The sequence below is a fragment of the Ambystoma mexicanum genome, chromosome 13, assembly GCF_040938575.1.
Source record: "Ambystoma mexicanum isolate Mex_15411 chromosome 13, UKY_AmexF1_1, whole genome shotgun sequence".
In the NCBI taxonomy this organism is placed as follows: Eukaryota; Metazoa; Chordata; class Amphibia; order Caudata; family Ambystomatidae; genus Ambystoma; species Ambystoma mexicanum.
In genome coordinates, this window is record NC_090938.1 from 94,722,048 (window position 1) to 94,745,590 (window position 23,543).

Below are 23,543 nucleotides of genomic sequence, written 5' to 3' on the forward strand. Positions count from 1 at the left end.
ATCCTCCTACGATGCCCACTACACAATTTGGATTCCTGCAGGTGCTTTGAAACTCCGACAGGACAGATGGTTTTTAAACTCTGACACTGGCATACCTCCAATGTTAACAAGGAGTGTTCATGCTTTAAAGGAGCTGGCCAGCAGCATGAGCACGAATTCAATATAACATAACACATTTTTTTTTTTGCTCTTCTTTCAACAATTGCTCAGTTTTTCTTTTTCACAGCATTGCCAAACCCCTCCCCCCACCCGAGTGCTCTAGTCCTGGTGGTAGCTGCAATACCAGGTTAATGCATGGAGTGGACAGAGAAACCTCCCATTCCATCTTCCTGTTCCAAAAAACAATGTAATATATGGTCCCCATTTGGAGGACGTATCAGATATTAATTTGAAAAGAGCAAATTTATTTGTTTGTTGTCTGGGGTCATCGTTTCGTTCAGATATGGTATATCGTCACTTTCAGAATCGTCGACTTTATTCATCAGTCTCAAGAATCGTCAAGACAATGGATGCACAAGACTAATCTGCTGACCTTTGCCTATGAAAGGAAAAGGTTAGATTAGGTTATGTTTCGATTACTTACAAATCCTCATCTTACCGCCGAAACATATATACCACAAGAAAGGATATCAAACGGAATCAATTTATAGAGATCGACTAGAGCATGGCGTTTTATACCTATAGCAAACACCAGCAAAGTTAAAGTGGGTTTAAAAAGGATTGGAAAAAAGCTTTCACCCAAATGTCAAAGTAGGATAATCCATTTGAGCACAGTCACACATGCCAAAGAGACACCCAGTAACAATCACTTCCCATAGAACAGCAAGGCTTATGTATGCAAAACCCTTATTTGACCCCAGAGCCACTGGTAGGCGACTGGGTTCCAAAGGTTTGAAATTCCCCAGGCTAACACCACTTTTCCTGAAAAGAAGGAAGCAAGCCAGAGAGAGGGGGAAACAGGTTTCACAAAAAACAAAAACCCAGAGCACATGGCATGAATAAAGTAGCGCTGCCCTGAAAGACGAAGGCAATTCCCAGCGGCCACCTCCTCCCATGTAGCCAGGGGACAGCAGCCGCGACCTGATCCTGACCCTCAGCCGCTATATGAGGGAGCGTCACATGGGGGGAGACAAACTCTGGGATGGTGTCATGACTTCATCGGGTGCGAAATGGTGTTTCCCATTGTCTCATCAGGATAACCCTCCCATACCTAATATCCTCTGTTAGGAAGGCATGGTATCAACAGTAAGACAGACACAAGTGACCACAGTTCAAGGGTTTTTATTGAACTTCAAAAAGGGTTGGAAAAACATCAATATAATCCTAAATTTACAGATGGGAGCAAGCTATGACCATCAAATAATAATAATGCAACTCTAGTGGTGTCTTGTCCGATAAAAGGGACTATACTAATAAACCTATTGCCAATCCTTACCTCTAAATACAAATAGTGTGGGATACAGTGTTACGAAAAATAAAGAAGTCTTCACAAAATAATATATCAGGATGTTCAGGCCGTTGGCCTCTGTGAGGAACTCCAGGTGGCAACAGTAAAGACAGACACAAGTGAATACCGTTCAATGGTGTTTATTAAACTGTAAATGCAGGGTGGAAAAACGTCTAACCTAAACCTAAATCTAAGATGGGAACAAGCGACTGTGATGCTGGAAATGCATTGGAGGGACAGGGCCTCCATGTCCCTGAGCTGTACTCCCTTATCATGTGTGTGCTGTGTTGTTTTCCGCACAGGAGTCCATGTGGGACCCCTGGCAGTGCAGCTCTTCTTCTTTTTGGTTGTGGTGAACAGAGACCTTTGGGATACCCTTATGGCACTCATATGTGCGGGGTACAACCCTGTACCCCCAGTGTATATTTTCGGCATCTGTGTGTGTCCCACAGAACAGGGTATGGGCTGCTGGCAGCTCCATTCTGAATTTGATAGGTGCTCTGAGTATCCTCCATTTTAGGATACCAAGGCCCTGCCACAGGAATCAGTGGATTCCTGATAGAAGGCAAGATGGCCCCTGTGGCCTCTTGGTTTCTATTACATGTTACCTTGTTTTCCCAAAGTCCTGGGAAGCCCTGACCTCCCTTCCTCTGACTGGCTGCTGGGTGGGTGGAAGAACCATATATGTTATTGTGGGGAAGAACAGGCCACACTGGCTGGAGTCTTCCCAGTGACTGTATGTTTTGGGTACACCCTTGCACTGTGACCTGTGTGAATGGCATGTGTGACCAATATGCATTCCATGTTATGGGTGTCTGGTTTCTGTGTGTGTGATACAAAGAATGAGACAGCCCTGCCTGAAACTGACATGAATGCAGTGTGGTGTGCTGAAAGGCTGGGTGCATGCCCCAATCCACATTCCTTGTTATGGGTGTCTGGGTGGAAGTGAATGGCCTGAATGCACTGTGAGCCTGATTCGCTGCCTGCCTGCATGAATGCCCTTCTGACTGATTCACTGATTGAGATTGGCTCAGTAGTGTGAATGAGGGACAGATGTGTGTCTGGGGACCTCTCACTTCCCAATTTGTTCAGAAGCTGAATTTGAAACTTGAAGCTGCTTATCCTTGAAACCCATCTTGAAGAGGAATTGCTTCTGCTTTCCTTCGATGAAATCTGAAAGCTGTCGAGGACTGATCCGAGAGAAGACCTGGCTAGGAGACCGCTACCTGAGCTACGAGGGAACATTGGCAGAAGCTGATCTTCACCGAGGCATCCTGCAAGCCACTCCAAAAAGGCTGTCAATCGGAGACAGGGTCCACGAGGAATCTCGAAGTAAAGCACCAGGACATCGAGGCCATCGAAGTCCTCGACATCGACCAGGGTTCGGAGGATTTCTGTAATCGCTGGAAACCAGTTGAGTCGTGTTACCCAAAAGTGGGAACAGCTCCACGCCGTGCTGCTCGACGACCATAGCCACAATGCTCCACCTTTGCCTAAGAACATTTAAACAAAGGGATCTCTTGCCATCACCGCCGACTACTTTATCATGCCGGAGAAAGTTGAGGTCGTCGAAAACTGAGGAGAATCCGCCGGTGGGTTTGCTGCCACCCAAAGTGCACAAAGACGTCGACAAGTGAAGATCTGAAATCCAGCCGTGGTCGAGTCCCGATCGTCGTGGCTGATGCTGACACCCGACGCCTGCTGCTGGGCCTACGTTCTTCACTGAGTCATCTTTGCTGTGCCAAACTCTTTTCATCGAGGAATCTCAACGCCAGGCTTCACATTCTTTGAGGGTTCTCGATGCCCTGTGGCTCCTGCTTGAAAGGTAGTCCATCCTCAAGGGATCCATCGATGAACCATCGAAGAAACTCTGCTAACTTAGGTACATGGTGGAAGTGGATCATTTTTAACTAGGAAACAAGACTATTTTAACATTAATGGACTGGGCCTTTTAATACACTTTATTACAGGTTGCCCAGGTTGGGGGGGGGGCTCGCAAAGAACTGTGTCTTAGTAGCAAGAGAATCATTCTGCCATTGTTTAACCTAACTTGTCTTCCGTTCTATGTCTTATGCTGATATGTATTACTGCTTATTTGTATGCCATTAGAACTGCAAGCAGTTGATGCATTTTAAAGGAGTCAATAGCCAAGTGTGGTACTACATAGACATTGTATATATTTGCCATATTAGATTTTATCAATTGTGTATGTATATAGTGAACCTTATTTTTATTTAAAGAACTGTGTTATCACATAACATAGTGTGTGGACAATCCTTTGTGAGGGGATGGGGGGCATGGGAACTACACTGTACTTAGGAACCAGCCTGCATCACCTCCTGAGAGATTAGGCATTGGTTGCTCATCCATAGCTACCCTAAAGAGAACCTTGATTCAGGTGATCTGTGTTTCTACTGTGCCATATAGAGGGCATCAGTACTGACACCCCCCTCCAGTGTTTACAGCTATGACCATCAAATATTAATAAGGCAGTCCTAGTGGTGTCTTGTTAAATGAAAGGGCCTATACTAAAAGAAACGTATTGCCAATCCTTAAACTAAATACAAAAAGAGTGTTTTGAGCACCGGAAAAGGCTGAACTCCTGAGCACTGCATATTCTCTAGCTTTCTCAGCATATTCTCAGCTGTTCAGGACATTCAGTGGTTAAGTTTCTTTTCTGCAAAAGGTCTCTTGCTTCCGAAGACCTGTTATTTTTTTTATTTTTGTTTGGAACATATAGTTTATTTCAAAACTTTTATTACAACATCCTTTATTTTACTTTAGGTATTTCTCTCAACATTAACTCATTAGTCCAGGTTAAGCAGAGTCCTGGATTAATTCGACAGGAAGGGCAAGCTACTTCGTTTTGACCTCAATCCAGTATTTTCTCAAGAAAGTTTATTACTGAGCAAGTTAAATGCACCGAGCTCCCAATCAAGATGCGATACCACCAGTCGTCCATATTATCAACCCTAGGTGCAAATTGGCTCAGATGAAGTGACCTATGTTCAAAATAACAAACAAAAAGTTCCTTTCCGCATTTACGTTTGGTGATGACTTTTATTCACCCCTGGATCCCCCTCTTCCGGGCTCAGATCTACAAAAGTTCCTAGCGATATCAGGTCCTTCGGTTGTTACGTTTTTTGCTTCCGAGGGCCTGATGGGTTCAAAATAATAAACAAAAGTTCCTTTCTGATTGCACTTGGGGTGATGATTCTTGACCCCTTGGACCCCTGTTCCGGCTCAGGCTCCTCTCGAATGTCAAATAACACAAAAACACATAGCTGCAAAAGAAATGGTACTATTCACCTTTCCTATTTGTTAAATTAGTAAAGTATCTTTTTAGCTGGGACTTTTGTATCAAATCTCGCGCCAAGCATAACCATATTGATGTATGATTCATGTAAATAAATAATTACAACATATACCATAACATTTTCAATATATAATTATTATTATAATACTTTTACATTTTGAATAACATGAGAAAGTTACAAACAAAAGTTACAGTATGTTGAACACAAGGTATGAACAAAAAATATATATATGGAGAAATTTTATTTATTTATGTATTTATTTTTTTAAAACATCTTCCAATCCTGTTGTTAAAGATAGTAGAGTAGGAATAAGTATTGAAGAGGATGGTAATGTAAGTGAACAGAAACCCAGTGCTGGAGGGAAGAAAGGAAATGAGTGTCTTTGAATATAATGAAGCCAGAAGAAAAGATGGAGATAATAGGACTGAGATTTGAAGTAAAATCTAAGCCCAATTTTTCACACAAAAAAAAAAATTACAATTTGCAAAAACAGTTCTGGGTATTGACTTGCTACACCAGAAACTTGTTTGTGCATACTTGAAATCTAATGTTAATACACATATTACATGTTATAGATTCAAGGCAAATCTGCTTCTTATTAATGCAGTAGAAAAACCAGGTTTATAAATAATTAATCAAACCCATCAACTCTTTGGTTCCTACTGCAGTGTGTTTATATGCATCTTTATTTGAAGGAGTCCATAACGCGTATGAGGGGAAAGTAACAAAGAGAAAAACCAAAAGGTATGCTTCCAGAATATCTGTTAGTTCCCAAAGGTGGGAAAGTAGTTGATATGTCCAAAATTAAGATCTATAAGCCAATTCCCCTTAGTCTTATTCCCATTTCGGTGGCTTTATGCTGCCATCTTCATCAGGGCGAACTCGTGGTATCCTAGAGGGGTTTTTATTAGGCAGTCTCTAAAGGCGTGAGACTGGAACTGCGTGCTGGCCCTTGCGTCTCCTGCGACCATGCGTGTCACGGAATTCCCCCCTTCTCACCTGAGATCGCTCTTTGCAGGATTTTTTGGAGGAAGTCTTCTTGCGCACGGATCAGGTTTTGTACAAGCCCGCGCGAGTCTCCTCTGACTCCAGCGTGCGTTCAGCGTTCCAGGATACTCGGATGCTCAGGACGTCAGGAAGCGAGGAAGTGTACACGAAGGAGGTACATGAAATCCGGGAAGCAAGGTAAGAGATAAGGGAGGAATGAATTGGGAAATTAGAGGGTCCAGGAACCAAGGACAGGAGAATAGTTCAGCAAACTACGGAGCACACGTCTAGTGAGGCGCGCAGGGCCGCGGGGGCGTGGTCTATTTGTAGAATGTGCTACATCTGACGTGGAAGCTGGTGTAAGGCGTACCACATTAGACGGCCATGTTGGGAGTATCAAAGAGTGCAAGCCCCATTGTGATGGGGACCAGGAAATCCAAAAGGGGCACTTTCTGTGGATCATGACAGCATGCCTCCTCCGAAAACTTGTTCCACCAGGTTTGCCCGGGTATATGAGATGATATCTTCTGAGCAATCAGGGGGGTATTCAGATTGGAAAGTGGTTCCCAGGTTCTTTCACTCGGAGGATTTCCTTTCCACTCAACCAAATATTGAAGTTGACCCTGTTTATAACTGGAGTCGCATATTCTGGATACTTCATATTCCAGCTGATTGTCCACAACCACAGGGTTGGGTCTGCAGGATTTCTGGGAGGATCGGATGTAAGGTTTTAATAAGGAAGTGTGAAAAACTGGATGAATCTTCTTCCAGGAGTCTGGTAACTTGAGCTGGAACGAGAGTGGGTTTATGATTTCCTTTATGGAAAAAGGTCCATAGTAACAGGGGGCTAGTTTGTTTGGTCGTAAATGTTGAGGCAGTAGTTTCGAGGACAGCCAGACCTGATCACCGACAGCATGAGAAGGACCTGGTCTTCTTTTGGTATCCGCATAATGTTTAACGTGAGTCTGGGCCTTTTCTAAATGTTCTTTGGCTTCCCTGTGAACATTGATGAGAGTTTCAATCCAGGAGTCAACTGTTGGTACAGGTGTGGGATGTGGGAGAATGGAAGGTAGAACTGACGGGTCGAATCCTTGGCTGCAATAAAAAGGGCTGGTCTTGACTGCCGAATGATCAGAGTTGTGTAAGCGAATTCAGCCACGGGTATAAGGAGTGACTAGTCGTCCTGTACCTTGGTGGCGAAACAACAAAGGTATTGTTCCAGGGTCTGGTTTACACATTCCGTAGCTCCGTTAGTCTGTGGGTGATAACCCTATGAGAGAGCACGTTGGATTCCTAGAATACAACATAGATGTTTCCAGAATTGAGAGATGTATTGAGGTCCTCGATCTGATATGATCTTGGAAGGGAGTCCATGAAGGCAAAATATATGTTCCAGGAAAATGCCAGCGAGTTCTGAGGAAGATGGCAATTTGTACAATGGTGTAAAATGGGCCATGTGGATGAATAGATCAATGGTGACCCTGATTGTCGTATAGCCCCTAGATGGTGGTAATTCCACGATAAAGTCTGTAGCGATGAACTCCCAGGGCCTAGAAGGTAGTGTAGGTTGAAGTAGGAGACCTGCCGGTTTCTTGTTATCATGTTTGTTTTGATTGCAGACTGTGCAGGTTTGAATGTACCGTTGAATGTCTGTTTTCATTTTGGGCCACCAAAATTGTCTTTGTACGAGACGAAGGGTGTTAGTGACACCACGATGCCCGGAATGAAGAGTGTCATGACAGAGGTTAATAATCGGTAGTTGCAGTCTCTGTGTGGGAATGACCATGGCATTGTACTTCAACAAATATCCGTCTCTAGTTTTTAGACTCCATCGATTCTTTCCTGTGAATCCTTTCCAGATTTCAGAGGACTGGCTTTGCATTCGAATGTCTTCCAGGAGACTGACTGCTTGAGCTACAAAAATTGTGTGGGGAAACATCTTTGGGTAGGCCCGATCTTCAAGAGTTTCGTAATCAGGACGTCGAGATAGAGCGTCAGCAATTATGTTCTGTGATCCGGAGACATGATGGATGTGGAACTGGTACTGGGCAAAGAAGAAGGCCCAACAAGCTTGACGGCTATTCCTACATTCCATAGATTGCAGAACTTGAAGATTTCGATGGTCTGTACGGACCTGGATAGGATGTTTAGCTCCCAGAAGTCGATGCCGCCATTCGGTGAAGGCTTGACGGGTGGCCAACAGTTCCTTTTCCAAGACGGAGTAATGAGTCTCGCTGGAAGTCAGGGTTCATGAGAGGTAAGCAATGGGGTGCTCTAATTTATCCTCAAATTCTTGCTTTAACACTGCTCCTATGGCGTAGTTAGAGGCATCCGTCTCCTCTAGGAATGGTCGATTAATATCGGGTTGAGCAAGGATAGGGGCTTGAGTAAACTCTGTTTTTAATCGTTGGAATGCCTTGTCCTGGGCTGGGGTCCAGAGGAAGGGGGTGTCTTTTTTCAATAATGTGATGATCGGTTGAACTATCTCAGAAAAGGATGGTATGAATTTCCGGTAGAAATTGGCAAGCTCCAGAAAGGATTGAATCTGTTTCACAGAAGTGGGAACAGGCCAAGAGAGTATAGCTTTTACCTTTGAATGGTCCATTCCTATTCCTACTGGACTAAGGACAAATCCTAGATAATGAACAGAAGTGACATGAAAAAGGCATTTCTCGGGTTTAGCTAGGAGTTTGTGTTCACGTAGCCGTTGTAAAACTGCCTTTACATGCTCGTCATGCTTTTGAGGATCCTTGGAGTTAATCAAGATATCATCCAGGTAAACGATGACGAAGAGGAACAACATGTCAGAAAAAACCCTATCCATGAAGCGTTGGAAGACTGCGGGGGCATTTGCAAGCCCGAAGGGGATGACCAAGTACTCAAAGTGACCAAAGGGTGTTCTAAAGGCTGTTTTCCATTCGTCTCCTTCCCTGATATGGATCAAATGGTAGGCACCTCTGAGATCCAACTTTGTGAAGATTACAGATCCTCTCACTGCTTCCAGGATATCAGAGATTAAGGGCAAGGGATGGTGGTCCTTGAGGGTGCAGTGATTCAATCCACGATAATCAAGACAAGGTATAAGCTCTTTAGTGTCTTTCTTGGGAACAAAAAACAACGAAGCTCCAGCTGGAGATTTAGATGGTCTTATGGTGCCATTTTCAAGGTTGGTATCCAAGTATTCTCTAAGGGCCTTTTTTTCCGGTTCGGATAGAATGAACATCCTCCCAAAGGGAATCACTGCTGAAGGTTCTGTATCTGTAGTGCAGTCTTCAGGTCTGTGAGGGGGTAGGGCCTGGACTATAGCAGTTGAAAACACATCAGCGTATTCCTGATAGGCCCTAGGAACCTGTATGATGTTTGAAACCATGAGTGGGCCTTGCTGGTCTGTTGGCGTGCTTTCGGAAGTTGTCAAGGAGGAATCTGGGAATAGACAGTGAGACATGCAAAACTTAGAACCAAGAAACAAGGATCCTGCTGCCCAACTGATGTAAGGATTTTGTTTCTGCAACCAGGGCATACCCAGTACCATGGGGTAATGGGCTGACTTGATGATGTCAAATTTGATCAACTCTTGGTGATGGTTTATCGAGAGTTGGATTTCTTTGGTCTGCAAGGATATAGGTCCTGAAGAGAGAGGTCTTCCGTCGATCACCTCTACAGGTTGCATGATACTTCGTGTTTCATATGGAATGTGGTGTTTAAAGACCCAATCTTGATCAATGAATATTCCCATAGCCCCACAATCCACCAAGGCCAAAATGGGGTAGGTCTCATTCTTGGATGACGATAGGAAGGCTTGTAGAATCACTAGATTGTTCTGTCCAGGAGAGTTCAAGGATGGAATAGATGTGGCGCAAACATCTCTCTCCCGAAGCCTTGCTCCATCTAGGATCGGGAGCTGGCATTTCCTGAACGCCATGGAGGGGCTAGAGGACATTCTCTAACTAGGTGTTTATCCGAGGCACAAAACAAGCATAAGCCCCTGTGGATCCTTCTCATCCTTTCTTACGGGGATATGGGTCCACGGAAGGCCCCTATTTGCATGGGTTCTAGATCGCAATCAGAGACTGGAGTAGGGTCGGGTTTCAATGAGGTCTCAAGGGAAACCTTCTGGAAGGGCATCTTGGTCTTTTTCCTCTCTGCCTTCCATTCCTGGATACGAAAGTCTATCTGCATGGCAAGATCCATAAGGGCCTGGAATGAACTTGGACGAGCCACTTTGGCTAATTCCTCTTTTATCTCTTCATTTAGCCCCCTTCGGAAAAGAATAAAGCTTGCTTCTGAAGACCAATCCGCTTCATTGGCCAATTGTTTGCATCGTGTGACATACGTAAGCATGTACTGGGATCCTTGCCGAAAGTCAAGTAGACGTTCCTGGGCACTATAGACCTGTTCTGGGCGATCAAACATGGCCTTAAGGGCCTGTATGAATCCATTGTAATCATTCAGGAGGACATCTCCAGAATTGACTAAAGGAGTAGCCCAAGTCAGTGCATTCCCAGAGAGGTGCGAGATTATAAAGCCCACCTTCGCCCTGGGAGTTGAAAAATAGTAGGGCTTAAAGGTAAAGTGGACTAAACAAGAGTCAAGGAATCCACAAAGGGTTTTTGCAGACCCATCGTATTTGTCTACAATGCCACCCAGTAGCACGCTTTCCTTTGTGGCAGAATCGCGGGACATAACTAGTTGTTTCAATGCAGCGTTTTCCACCTTTAAATTCTGCACCTCGGTCATTAATTCTAGCATGCCACGCATGAGATCCTGAACGGCCTGTTCCATGTTGGTTTCAACTTCGGTCGTTTGGCGTCTCAAACAGTCACGGAATTCCCCCCTTCTCACCTGAGATCGCTCTTTGCAGGATTTTTTGGAAGAGGTCTTCTTGCGCACGGATCGGGTTTTGTACAAGCCCGCGTGAGTCTCCTCTGACTCCAGCATGAGTTCAGCGTTCCAGGATACTCGGACGGATGCTCAGGACGTCCAGGAAGCGAGGAAGTGTACACGAAGGAGGTACACGAAATCCGGGAAACAAGGTAAGAGATGAGGGAGGAATGAATTGGGAAATTAGAGGGTCAGGGAACCAAGGACAGGAGAATAGTTCAGCGAACTATGGAGCACACGTCTAGTCACTACCAGCGATAGTGGTGAGACGCAGGGGTCGCGGGGGCGTGGTCTATTTGTAGAATGTGCTACGTCCGACGTGGAAGCTGGTGTAAGGCGTACCACGTTAGACGGCCATGTTGGGAGTATCAAAGAGTGCAGGCCCCGTTGTGACAAGGACCAGGAAGTCCAAAAGGGGCGCGTTCTGTGGATCATGACAATGCGGAGGGATTGCTGGGACACCTGGCGTGCCCGAAGCACTGAGGCACTAGGGGTGCAGGTGTGATGATTCTACGTAAGTTTCTTGAGCCGGGAAATTCCTATTTGCATAATTTCTACTGAGTTGCAGTGCACTTATTTCCAAAAGCGGATATGTGTGCGGGGTCGTATGTTGCCGTTGCCCATTCTGAAAGGATCAGATTCCCTAGGCTCCAGCTGCAGAGAATGCAGCTCACTGTCAGCTGAAGAGTGTGTGCGAGAGAGGAGCTGTGTCCTGTACTCGCAAATGCGAGGACCGCGCCTACTGCACAGCCCGGCTCGAATGTCAGCCTCCCTCCATTGGGTTCACTATGGCTTGAATTAAAAAGATTTCAAATGCTGCATTCACATGTCCTTGGGTGATGACATTTCACGCCTAGATCCCCCTCTTTCGTGCTCAGACTATTCTCAAATGTCAGCCTCCCTCCGTCGGGTTCACTACAGTTTTTATTCCAAACAAATTCCAAATGATCTCAACTGTTGCATTCACAAGTCTTAATGTTTTTCTAAACAATTCACTGTGGACCTCCCTCCATCGGGATCACTCTTGCGTAGCTTCCACAAAAATGCAAATGCGACTCTGCTTCTGCGAAGATAACTTCCAGATATGTCAGGATGCATAAGTTCCGCTGTACCTAACGAATGAATAAGCCCCTCTCATGTGAAACACGTGTTCTTCATTGCTACTCACTTCCCTCCTTCTTATAGGCTGGTGCCATCCGAGGAGGAATTCTCAGAGACTTTTAATGTATAGGAACTAGAGCATCTTTGCATAAGAATTTCAATCAGTCTAAAAAAGCCACCAAAAGCTAGAACAGTTAGGCACTGATTCACAGAGCGGTTTCCAATGGGGTTTTGGCCATTATAAAACGCTTCTGTGAACTAGGCCCTTAGTGTGTTGCATAAACGTCTCCTAAAGTGTAATGTGCACAGAAACCCATGAATAAACGTGGGCACACACAGATGCCTAACAAAGTTTCCAGTGATGTCACATTGCTGGAGACCGGGTTCACGTTTTGAGTGCGTGGCGCATCCTGAAATTTGGACCCGTGGACCTTATATTTGCTTGCTCATTAACTTGACCTTTTTATTCACTAATGGAAGTCCAGTGGTGTGTTCCCCGCCAGCGCTCTCCACAAGTTAATGTCCAGACCCACTTCGCAGACTTTGCTCCCTCTGTGTTTGGCAGTTTAAAGTTACCAAGCATATGCACACATCATTCGCTGTAGCACCCCGACCCCATGTTTTGGACCTCAACATTATGACACGTGGTAGTGCACGCTTAATCTTGATACACGTGTAGTGGGCGATGATCCGCACGTGCTCATGGCAGCAGCCTGCCATTTTCTATTAGTGCTGACATGGCAGATCTCAAATGGGTTTGGAAGTCCCAGGTCTCTGAAAACTATTTAGTGCGGCTCACTTTTAGTACTCATTTAAAAAACTAAAAAACGTCATTTATCACCATGACCCCCACCCCAATAATTGGTTCTCCTCTAGACCCTCTCTCTGTAATTGTAATTTATAACGTGCTGAATACCCAGAGGTTTCTTAGTGCGACCCAGGATCGAACCTGTGTTGCTCTGTGTTGTCTTGCTTCCAAGGCAAGTGCGTTGCCCCTGAGCTGATGCCCACTACACCATTTGGATTCCTGCGGGTGTGTTGAAACTCTGACATGACAGATGGTTTTTAAACTCTCGCACTGGCATACCTCCAATGTTAACAAGGAGTGTTCATGCTTTGAAGGGGCGGACCAGCAGCATGAGCAGACACAGATATATCCAATAAAACATAAAAAATATTGATTTTTTTTTTTGCTCTTCTTTCAAGAATTGCTCAGTTTTTCTTTTTCACAGCATTCTTTTCCCCCGAGTGGGGAAGTACACCAATCCTGGCGGGAGCAGCAATAACCGGTTGATGCGTGGAGTGGACAGAGCAAGCTCCCATTTGATCTTCCTTTTCCCAAAATCAATGTAATCTATGGTGCCCAGATGGAGGATGTATCATATATTAAACTGATAAGAGCAGGTTTCTTGTGTTGTTGTCTGGTGTCATCATTTAATTCACATATGCTATATCGTCACTTTCAGAATTGTCGACTTTATTCATCAGTCTCAAGAATAGTCAAGACAACATATGTACATGTGTGCTCTGCTGACCTTTGCCTGTGAAAGGAAAAGGTCAAATTAGGTTAGGTTTAAATTACTTACACATCCTCATCTTACCGCCGAAACATATATACCACAAAAAAGCATATCAAAACAGAAACAATTTATATAGAGAGACTAGAGGATGGTGTTTTATACATATAGCAAAAACCAGCAAAGTTAAGGTGGGTTTAAAAAGGATTGGAAAAAAGCTTTCACCCAAATGTGAAAGTAGGATAATCCATTTGAGCACAGTCACACATGCCAAAGAGACACCCAGTAACCATCACTTCCCATAGAACAGCAAGGCTTATGTATGCAAAACCCTTATTTGACCCCAGAGCCACTGGTAGGCGACTGGGTTCCAGAGGTTTGAAATTCCACAGGCTAACACCACTTTTCCTGCAAAGAAGGAAGCAAGCCAGAGAGAGGGGGGGGGGGGAAACAGGCTTCACAAAAAACAAAAACCCAGAGCACATGGCATGAATAAAGTAGCGCTGCCCTGAAAGACAAAAGCAATTCTCTGGAGCAAAAGACTTGCATTTGGGCTGATGGGCAAGCCCACAATGCCTTGCTATTGTGGTTCTGAACTGGAGGTGAACTTCCAGTGGTGTCCACTAGACATGGATTAAAAGCAGCCACCACATGTTTTAAAGCTCTTCTCCCTAAGTTCTGAACTACTAAGCCTCACTTCCAATTAGATCACTGCAAATAACTTCATGACTACCACAGCCAATCCGGGTTGAAACGGCTTGGCCAATCAGTTTAAAATAGGGTCTCTTACCGCAGTCTGGGAAAATGGATGCAGGAGTGCATCTGACAATAGTCATAGAGACCAGTGGCCTGGGGACATTGCAAAGATCAGGGCATTATGACCTCTGAAACACACCCTACCCCTGGCCAAGGAAAACAACAGGGGAGGAATCATAACACTGGATGACCTTTGTTTCAGAGTCGACACTACACCCTCATATCCAGTTCATCTCCGGAAACTCCCACCATCAACTCTCATTCTCTGCAAGATCCTTGCCTTCCTTGAATCCCAACAAAGCGTAGAACTCACTGGAGCAGTGGCATCGGGAAACCGATTACTGTAACTCCATATAAGCAGGGATACACGAAAAAACGTCTAACACCAATACACCTGTACAAAATAGAGCGGCTAGGCTGGTCCCGTCACAAAAGGGAAGCCCACGTTGCCCAGCTCTCAACATACCCCAGAGTGTAGTTCAAGACCATGTGGTTCACCCACTATACCATTTAGATCAAGCGACTGAAAAACATGGCAACAGAAATCCACCAGTGCCAAACTTCAAGGGAACCTAATTTGGCAAACAGTGGATGCAACCAGGAGGCACTTCCTAGCAGAGGCTGCAGAAGAGACAAAACGTTGTGAACTCACAGATAAGCTCAAATTCATGGAGAACCATGTATACTTCGGCGAAGGGAAGCTTTGAAGTCCCACCCTTTCCATAAAGATTTTCAAGCATAGTCCGCAGAGATGGAACAATGCATTAGCTTTCCAAGTCCCCTCTGATGAAGAACTCTATGGGATTCGAAAGCTAATGGATTGTTCCATATCTGCATATTATTTCCAGTTGGCCTAGTAAAAGTATCAACAACTGCATGTTGTGTGCTGATATTTATGCAAAACAGAGTGAGTGAATATCTTAAACACTTGGGAAGCACACGCCCTAGAATAAACTGCCTCTTGTTTTGTGTAATCATGCTCATGTGCTGAACCATGTTGCCATTAGATGTGTTTCAGCAGTGGAGGAAGTAGTTTTGATGTATGTCCTGTGATGAACTCGATAGAGCCATGAACTGTTTTCCAGCGGTAACTTCCTCCCATGTAGCCAGGGTACAGCAGCCACTACCTGAACCTGTCCCTCGGGGCACTATATGAGTGAAGATCACATAGGGGGAGACTTCATCGAGTGTGCCATGGTGTAACCCATTGTCCCTTGAGGATAACCCTTCCATACCTAATATCCTGTGTACGGAAGGCATGGTATCAACAGTAAGACAGACACAAGTGACCACAGTTCAAGGGTGTTTATTGAACTTCAAAAAGGGTTTGAAAAACACCTATCTAATCCTAAATCTACAGATGGGAATGAGCTACGACCATCAAATAATAATAACGCAATCCTTGTGGTGTCTTGTCAAAATAAAAGGGCCTATACTAATAAACCTATTGCCAATCATTTTCTCTAAAGACAAATAGTGTGGGAAACAGTGTTACGAAAAAGAAAGAAGCATTCACAACATGATATGTCAGGATGTTCAGGCCATTGGCCTCTGTAAGAAACTCATGGTGGCAACAGTAAAGACAGACACAAGTGATCACAGTTCAAGGGTGTTTATTAAACTGCATTGGTAAGTTGGAAAACACCTAATCTAAATCTAAATCTAAGATGGGAGAAAGCTACAGCCTTCAAATAATACTAAGGCAGTCCTAGTGGCATCACGTCAAATCAAAAGGGCCTATACTAAAAAAAAAAACTATTGCCAATCCTTACAACTAAATAAAAAGAGAGTGTGGGACAGGGTTCACAGGAAAGAAAGAAGTGTTCACAGATTATAAATCAGGATGTGGTCGCCGGAGTTCTCCCTTCCCCCCGTTTTGAGCACAGGGCAAGGTGGGACTCCTGAGCACAGCACACTCTCGAGCTATCATAGCACGAGATGACAGTTCCGTTCTCAGCTGGCAGGGCCTTCGGTGGTTAAGTCTCTTTCCTACAAAAAGTCTCTTGCTTCCGAGGACCCGTTATGTTCAAAATAACAAACAAAAAGTTCCTTTCCACATGTATGTTGGGTGATGACCCCTGGATCCCCCTCTTCTGGGCTCAGATCCACAAAAGTTCCTAGTGATATCAGGACCTTTGGTTGTTAAGTTTTTGTTTCCAAGTGCCTGATAGGTTCAAAATAATAAACAAAAGTTCCTTTCTGAATGCACTAGGGATGATGATTCTTCACCTCTTTAGTCCCCCTCTTCCGTGCTGAGGCCCGTCTCGAATGTCAGCCTCCCTCTGTCGGGTTCACTATGGCTTGGATTGAAAAGATTTCATCTGCTGCATTCACGTGTCGTTGGGTAATGACACTCCAGTTTCAGACCCTTCTCAAATGTTCGCCTTCCTCCATCAGGTTCACTATGGCTTTTATTCCAAACAAATTACAAACCATATCAACTGTTGCATTCACAAGTCTTAATGTCTTTTTAAACATTTCACTGTGGACCTCCCTCTGTTGGTTTCACTCTTATCAACTGCATGTTCTTTGGGGGATCATGCCTCGCCCGTTATACAGGCATCCCTCCGTCGGGTTCACGTTTGCCAGTCCTGCAGTTCCTTTGCTTTTGTCACTATGCAGGATTCACTTCCCTTAGTGTTTCCAATGGTTTGCTTATCAAGGTCTTTCGACTGAGCAGGGGATTTTTCTAGGCACCTGTATGACCACTTTGACTTTTTCATTGCGGCTCTCCTAAGGCCTTCTGGTATCGGTAATTTCAACAAACGGGATAAATCAGAGTGTCTTCAATGAGCACACACGTGGTGCCGAACCCCTCTGCAGATGGTCTTCCCCTAAAATGTTAACAGTTCTTTGAACTTCCCTTAATTTGCCCTTTCAACTTTTGTTCAACACAGTTTGGTTTCTTATCGGTTCTCCCCTCGACACACCAGCTGTGATGAACCGCTTGGCTTTTCTTGTCTCTGGAGTCAAGGCGGGTACCACAGATGCAAGCGTCTCTCCCTGTCCTGATTTTCAGTGTAAGAGAGCTGTGTGTACCCTTGACACCTGCTGCAACACACACTAGCTATTGTCTGGGGTATTTTGATTCCTTCCACGGAGGCATCGCATGGTCTGCGTTGAAAAGGGCACGGTCTCTTCTCTCCTTGTCACCTTCAGGTCTCGCCGCCTTCATCATACTATTGAACTGCCATACTGGATAAGCTGTCTCGTCATGTGGTCTGCCTTGCTAATAGTGTGCTCTTTTGCTTCACCTTTTATCCCTGCGGGTAAAGGAAAGGGATATCAGGTGTGTGAGGTTATTATGAATTGCCTGGCTCTGCCTGAACCTTGTGTCGCGACACGTCAGGTAAGCGGCTCTAGTGTTAGTCCGTTGTCTTCCATGGTGTAAGAAAGTGTTTGTGTCAGAAAGGGGGTGCAGGGGAGGGTTAGCGTTTGGTAGGGTTTATGAAATAGACAGTGTGGATTGCGGGAACAGTAGTGTTGTGTCAATGCAGATTGAGAGTTCGGAAAATAACAACAGAGGGACATGGAAAAGAATGACTGGGAAAATTCGGGTAGGCAACAGAAAAACAGGGATTCTGGGAGAGGTAGTTTCGTATTGTAACAGGGTTTGGGCTCTTAATAGGTTTACCAGAGGTGTAGGGGTGGTTGGATTCTGGTAAAGGAGATTCACTGGGTGGAAGGGAGGTTGAGTTGGTACAGCCTATGAAAGCCTCAAGGACTCTGTTCTCCTTTTGTTCTTTCCCGGTATAATAACGTGTCTCGCCTGGGAGATTCCTCGGATCGTAACCCGGTCTCCTCTACCCAGGTGATCCTCCCTCGCTCGTGCACCCCCAGGGTTGGGATCTGAGAGCGTCAGCGCTTCCCTGGCCACCTGAATAAGGGATTCTTGAGGTCTACTCAGAAGAATACCCCCAGCTTTCTTAAACCTACATTCCCCACGTTTTCAGTATAGGACAAGGCGGTTCACTAGAGCGCAGCACAGTCTCTGACTTCTTTAGCACAAGGATACAGTTCAATCATTGGCATCAGGGCCTTCTCTGCTCAAGTCTCTTCGCTTATCAAAGTCTCTACATTCAGAGGGCCTGATGCGACCAAATAAACAATACGTTCTTTTTACTCTTTCAGATTTTAACAAGTACTCAGTTTAGGTGATTCGTTATTCACCCCGGATCCCCCTCATCCAGGCTCAGATCCCCTTAACACAAAGTTTGTAGGATATTCTTTTTTGGGTGACTCACGGTTCACGGGTATTTATTCTGTTTTCTCTCCTCTGCTCCGCACTTTCCACTCCCCCTGTCCCGACATGCACTTTCCCCTTTGTTTCCATTTTCCATTCACTTGTGCTTTCTTAGATGTCACTGGGCCTAGTAAAATCGCTGTTTTTTAAAAAAAAATTGTTCTCCCTTGTTCTCCTCCCTTTTGCCTGGTCGCACTCTGAAACCCTTGTGTATGAGCGCGATATAAATAAAAATCAATCAATCAATCAATGCCCCTCAGCCGGGCTCAGATCCCTTTTAACAGAATTAGTCTCCCGCAGCCGGGCTCAGACCATTTTCAATTAGCATCAACTATCGAAGACTTTTGAATGTGCAGAGGGTTCGGATTGGCCCATTTCAGGACACGTCGATTTCACAATTCCTTTCCTTTTAACATTTGCCACCTTTCAGTTGGAGACCTAAGAGAGACTTTCGAAATGAGCACCCAAGTGGTGCCAGACCACTCTGTTTACGGTATTGGATCTTGGCTTCAAAAGTTCGGTCAATCATCTGCTGGTTTACTTTCACTCTGGTTTCATTCATAGAACGGTTTCATGCATGTTGCCTCAGCGCCACCGGCTGTTTTGAAGATTCAGCTTTTTCCTCTTCTTCTTCACCAATGGGTCTGCCTCTGTCGGGCTCGGATCCCTCTCAAAGTTCACAAAGGGTCTCCGTCTGCCGGGCTCGGACCTCTCTCAAAGTTCACAAAGGGTTTCCCTCTGTCGGGCTTTGACCCCTCTTTGTTTTATGCAAAAAAATGAAAAAAAGTCTCTTTGGACTTCCAGTCCTATAATTCACTTCTGCATATTTTGCTCCTACTTCGGTAGCTCCCCGAAATGGCATTCACATGGTTTCAGGAGCAGCAGGAGCACTGAGGGTTTTTACCTGGGGTCAGAGTCTTGCCAGCTGCCCCTCAGAGACCTGTGCTCTCATTTATTTGCCCACAGGCGGAGTCTCATTGTGGGTGCTACCAGGCAATCCCAAATGCCCCTGGTTTAGGCTTCCTGGAGGCACAGCTTCCACTCCACACTGCAGCCTCCCCTGCAAAGTCAGGTTCAGTGTCTGGGTAGTCCTTCCTCCTCCAGGCCTTCCAGGGTCCTCTCAGATCTGTGAGTCTCTCTCTGGCTTTCTGGCACCCTCCTGCATCTCCAGCTCGCTCAAAATGCTGTTTCTGGCTGCTGCTTTTATACCGCAGCTAGAGTTGATTGGAGTCAGGTGTGAGTAGTTGTCCCCCCCCTGCCTGACTCTGCCTGACCTCATTAACAGGACAACATGGAGACTGCCCATAGGAATTCATTGCCCATTGATTCCTATGGGTAATCGTCATGACTCCCATCTGCCTCTTCTTCGTACCAGTAGTTGGACTTGTATAATGGAAGTAGGGATTGAGGGAGCTGTAGTTTTCAGTATTCATGTCATGTAAGTCCAGAACATTTTTCTAGGTAAAAGGGGATAGTTTTGTTGTTGTAGTATACGGGGTGACATATGTAATTTCCTTCTCCCGGGTCTCCCGCACCCTCTTTCTGAATTGGTACTTGTTGGAATTGGGGCGGTTGCAATGGGACAGGATTCAGAATAACCTATAAAGGTGGAGGAAGTGTTGGAAAGGGGGGATACTGTGTCTTGCTATTGAATGTCTCACCCCTACTCATCGAGGACCCCTCACCCAAGTGATCCGCCCGAACTTGTCCACCCCCAGGGTCTGGATCCAAGGGTGATGGCCGTGCCCTGGCCACCTGAGAAAGAGATCCTCACATTCAGACAGTGAGACACCCTGAGGTTTCTCACACCTCATGGGCTATTGTCATAAGTCTCCTCATCCTCCTATGAAGGGTAGTAAAAACCTTTTCCCAAGACCCATAGACCAACCTTCCCAATCTTATCTGTCTTGTGAAAATTATGAAAATGCCTTCTCCAGTTCCACCTACCAATCATTCAGGACTGACTTGCCCTTGAAAACTATTAGGAATGTTTTCCCAAGTTTATCGTGCAAATTGTCTAGAATGGACTTCCTTTCCCACAATCACCAAAATACTGGGATGAGGAAGAGTAACCGAGCAATGCAGGGTGAAGGAGGCCTCAAGCCCAAGGAGCAGTCGTGTACACACACACACACACACACGTGACTTGGGAATTATTTAAAGAGCGGAAGCAGAGAGTCAATGGGTGCTCCTGGCAGGAAAGAGCTTTGCCTCTGTGTGCCGATTGAGACACTGAACGGCTGAGACCGGTGTGATAGAGCCATCTGGCTCAAGAGACAAGAAGAAAGAGGCTGTCACGTGAAGAGGACATGCTGCGGGAATGCTGGGAGCCGACAATAGACTCCCGGGCATTTGCAGGTGTAGGAAAGCAGCATCTAACTCACCGGAGCCTGGATCGAAGCAGACGAGCCGAGCGGAAGCCGCAAGAGATGGGAAAGCCAAGGGGAAACGGTTGCGAGAAGGAACCAACCGAAAGACCATCACCGGCTGACCATGGGAGGAACCAGGAATGCCAACAAGAACCTGTGAGTCCACTGAGAGTCCAGACCGGGGTGTACCGGCGGCCATGCCAAATGCAAATAATTGTAAACAATGAAGCTGAGAGAGAAAGAGTGAGAGAGCTTATTTTCAAAGGGGAAATGCACTGTGAGTGAAAACCTCACAAATATGTTAATGTATTCAATGTAAGTTTATGGGACCCCTGGACAGGATAATATATCAAGAAGATACATTATCAAACAAAGTAAATATGCAAGTCAGGGAGAGGACAAAGAGCCTGTATGAACAGAAGCCCTGTCAGGAGAGCATACAGGCCCTTACAAGTGTGTGAATACAAGAAGCCCTGGTAGGAGAATATACTTGGCAGTTAGAAGAAATGTACAAAAGTTAAAGAGGCCCTGAGAAGAAATATCAGGACTAGAAAAAGGGTTGTGTTAACCAGGAGTAAAGGGGTCCTCAGAAGAAATATCATTATACGAAAAGGATTGTGTGAACCAGGAGAGAAGGAGCAAAACAAACCTGGCAGGAGAGTATACCAGGTACCCTTAGAGAGATAAAAGTAGAAGACACACATGTTTTGTGTGTCAGTGTTGTTGCTGGACAAGAAAGGTACAAGAAACGGTTACTTGTGAAAATATCTAAAAGTAAAGAGGAATCAAGGGGAAGGGACCCACCCTCTGGAGGAAGCACCTTTGTCCTTGAAGAAACTTTGTGTTGGAGTTATTCATTTTTCCTTTTGAACACTGTTCTAAACCACCCAATGCTAAAGACATTATCATCTTCACCTTAGAATTTAGTTCATGGTGTGAGGGTCAGAATAGAACTTTGGACAAGGGACAGTTTTGTTATGGACATTATGACACAGATGGATCCTTAATTTTTGGTTTAGGTAGGGGAAATTCCTCTTAGAGCAGGGTCAAAGAGGCATGTTCCCAGCCCCTTTAATTTTCCATCAAAGTCTTTAACCAAAATCATGGCTCACTTGTGTCCCGGCTTCATTCCTGACTCCTCACGGTCCCTATGGCAGATTCACTGACACACTTCTTAATGGGGCGATCATAGAATAAGTGCATTGCCTCCAACCAGGATATTGTAGCATTATGTACTGCCTCCAGTAAAGTAACTGGGATGGTTTGCATTGCTTATGGCAAGGGAACTGCAGTGCTATGTATTGACTCCAGCAAGGGAACAATTATATGCTTTGCCTCCAGGAAGGGAATTGTAGCAGTATTCATTGCCTCCATCAAGGGAGTTTCAACAATGTGCATTGCCTCCAGCAAGGGAATCATAATGAGATGCATTGCCCTAACAAAGGAATCATATTGATATGCATTTCCCCATCAAGGGAATCATGGGGATATGCATTCTCCCTGAAAGGGAATGGTAGTGATATGCATTGCCCCAGCAAGGGAGTCATTGTGATATGCATTGCCCTCAGCAAGGGAATAGAAGTGATATGCATTGCCTCCAGCAAGGGAATCATAGTGATATGCATTCTCCCAGAAAGGGAATCATAGTGATATGCATTGTCCCTGCCCCCAGCAAGGGAATCATAGTGATATGCATTTCCCTCAGCAAGGGAATCATAGTGATATGCAATGCCTCCAGCAAGGGAATCATAGTGATATGCATTTCCCTCAGCAAGGGAATCATAGTGATATGCATTGCCTCCAGCAAGGGAATCGTAGTGATATGTATTGCCTCCAGCAAGGGAATCGTAGTGAGAGGTATTCAGAGCCACCAGTAAGGAAACTGTAGCAGTAGGCATTACCTCCAGGCAGTGAATTGTAGTGGTATTGATTGCCTCAAATGAGTGAATTGCAAAGAAATTGCAGCGTTGGGGTTTGGGGTTGTTCTCCTTACTCTAAGCATATCAGTTGCACCAGAAGGTAAAACTGCATCAAACCCTATATACCATTATATAATGCAATCAACAAATTACATATTCCACTGTTTAGTTTTGTGACGATTCACTAGATGTCGTCACTTCTCCCCGGGGGGGGGGGAGACCTTTCCCATGAGGCTAGGGTGGTGAGGCCGCTACCCAATATTCCCTCTAGGAGTGGTTTTAGACACTAGGACCTCATGGGGGTGGGGAGACTCCCTTCCTGGGAATGAGGACAAACACCTGGATAGAATAAACACAACACCCTAATCCCAGCCTCCCAAAAACATATTCCTCCATTCCCCCTTCCTAGCACTTCTATTTGCTTTAGTCACAGTTCCCCTATTGTTTTGACTGATATGAAGAAGATCCACCACAGCATAAAGATTACCGAACAGGTAACCACTAGGACGAGGTGGGACACAATGAAGATCAATACCAAGAAGGAACCGCAACGGTATAGACTTCCACCGAGCTGTGGTTCCCCGTACACCATAAAAACCAAAGAGGACTGCCTATCAGACACACACAGCCAACGAGGACAAGAGACTGTGAAGTACAGGAAGCACGAAGGAGACGCAGAGAAGGCCAGGATGGAGCCGAGAGCAGCCTGCTCCCGGAGTCAAGAGGACAACGGGACTCCTTTGCCCAACGGCATCCAGATGATAACGGGAGGCTAGCAGACAGTGACGTGACTGCAATAGGCAGCGTCCATACTGTCCATCCAAGGGCCATGCAGGAGATCTGCAAGGTGAAGGCACAGAGATGCAGAGATGCCCAAGCTGCATACAGAGTAGGAGAAGGACCCCAGGAAAAACCAGCTGCACATCCCCTGAAGAATCAAGATAACAGGAATGGCGCGGGGACCGGTAGGGGCTGGAAGGTACATGAGGCAAAACACTGTATGGAC

General features: G+C 45.4%; 2 pseudogenes; both read right to left on the reverse strand.

The window, feature by feature from the left end:
- Nucleotides 1–248: 248 nt before the first annotated feature.
- Nucleotides 249–449, reverse strand: LOC138522147 (U2 spliceosomal RNA; annotated as a pseudogene).
- Nucleotides 450–12,984: 12,535 nt separating this feature from the next.
- LOC138522148 (U2 spliceosomal RNA) lies at nucleotides 12,985–13,185 on the reverse strand (annotated as a pseudogene).
- Nucleotides 13,186–23,543: the final 10,358 nt, after the last annotated feature.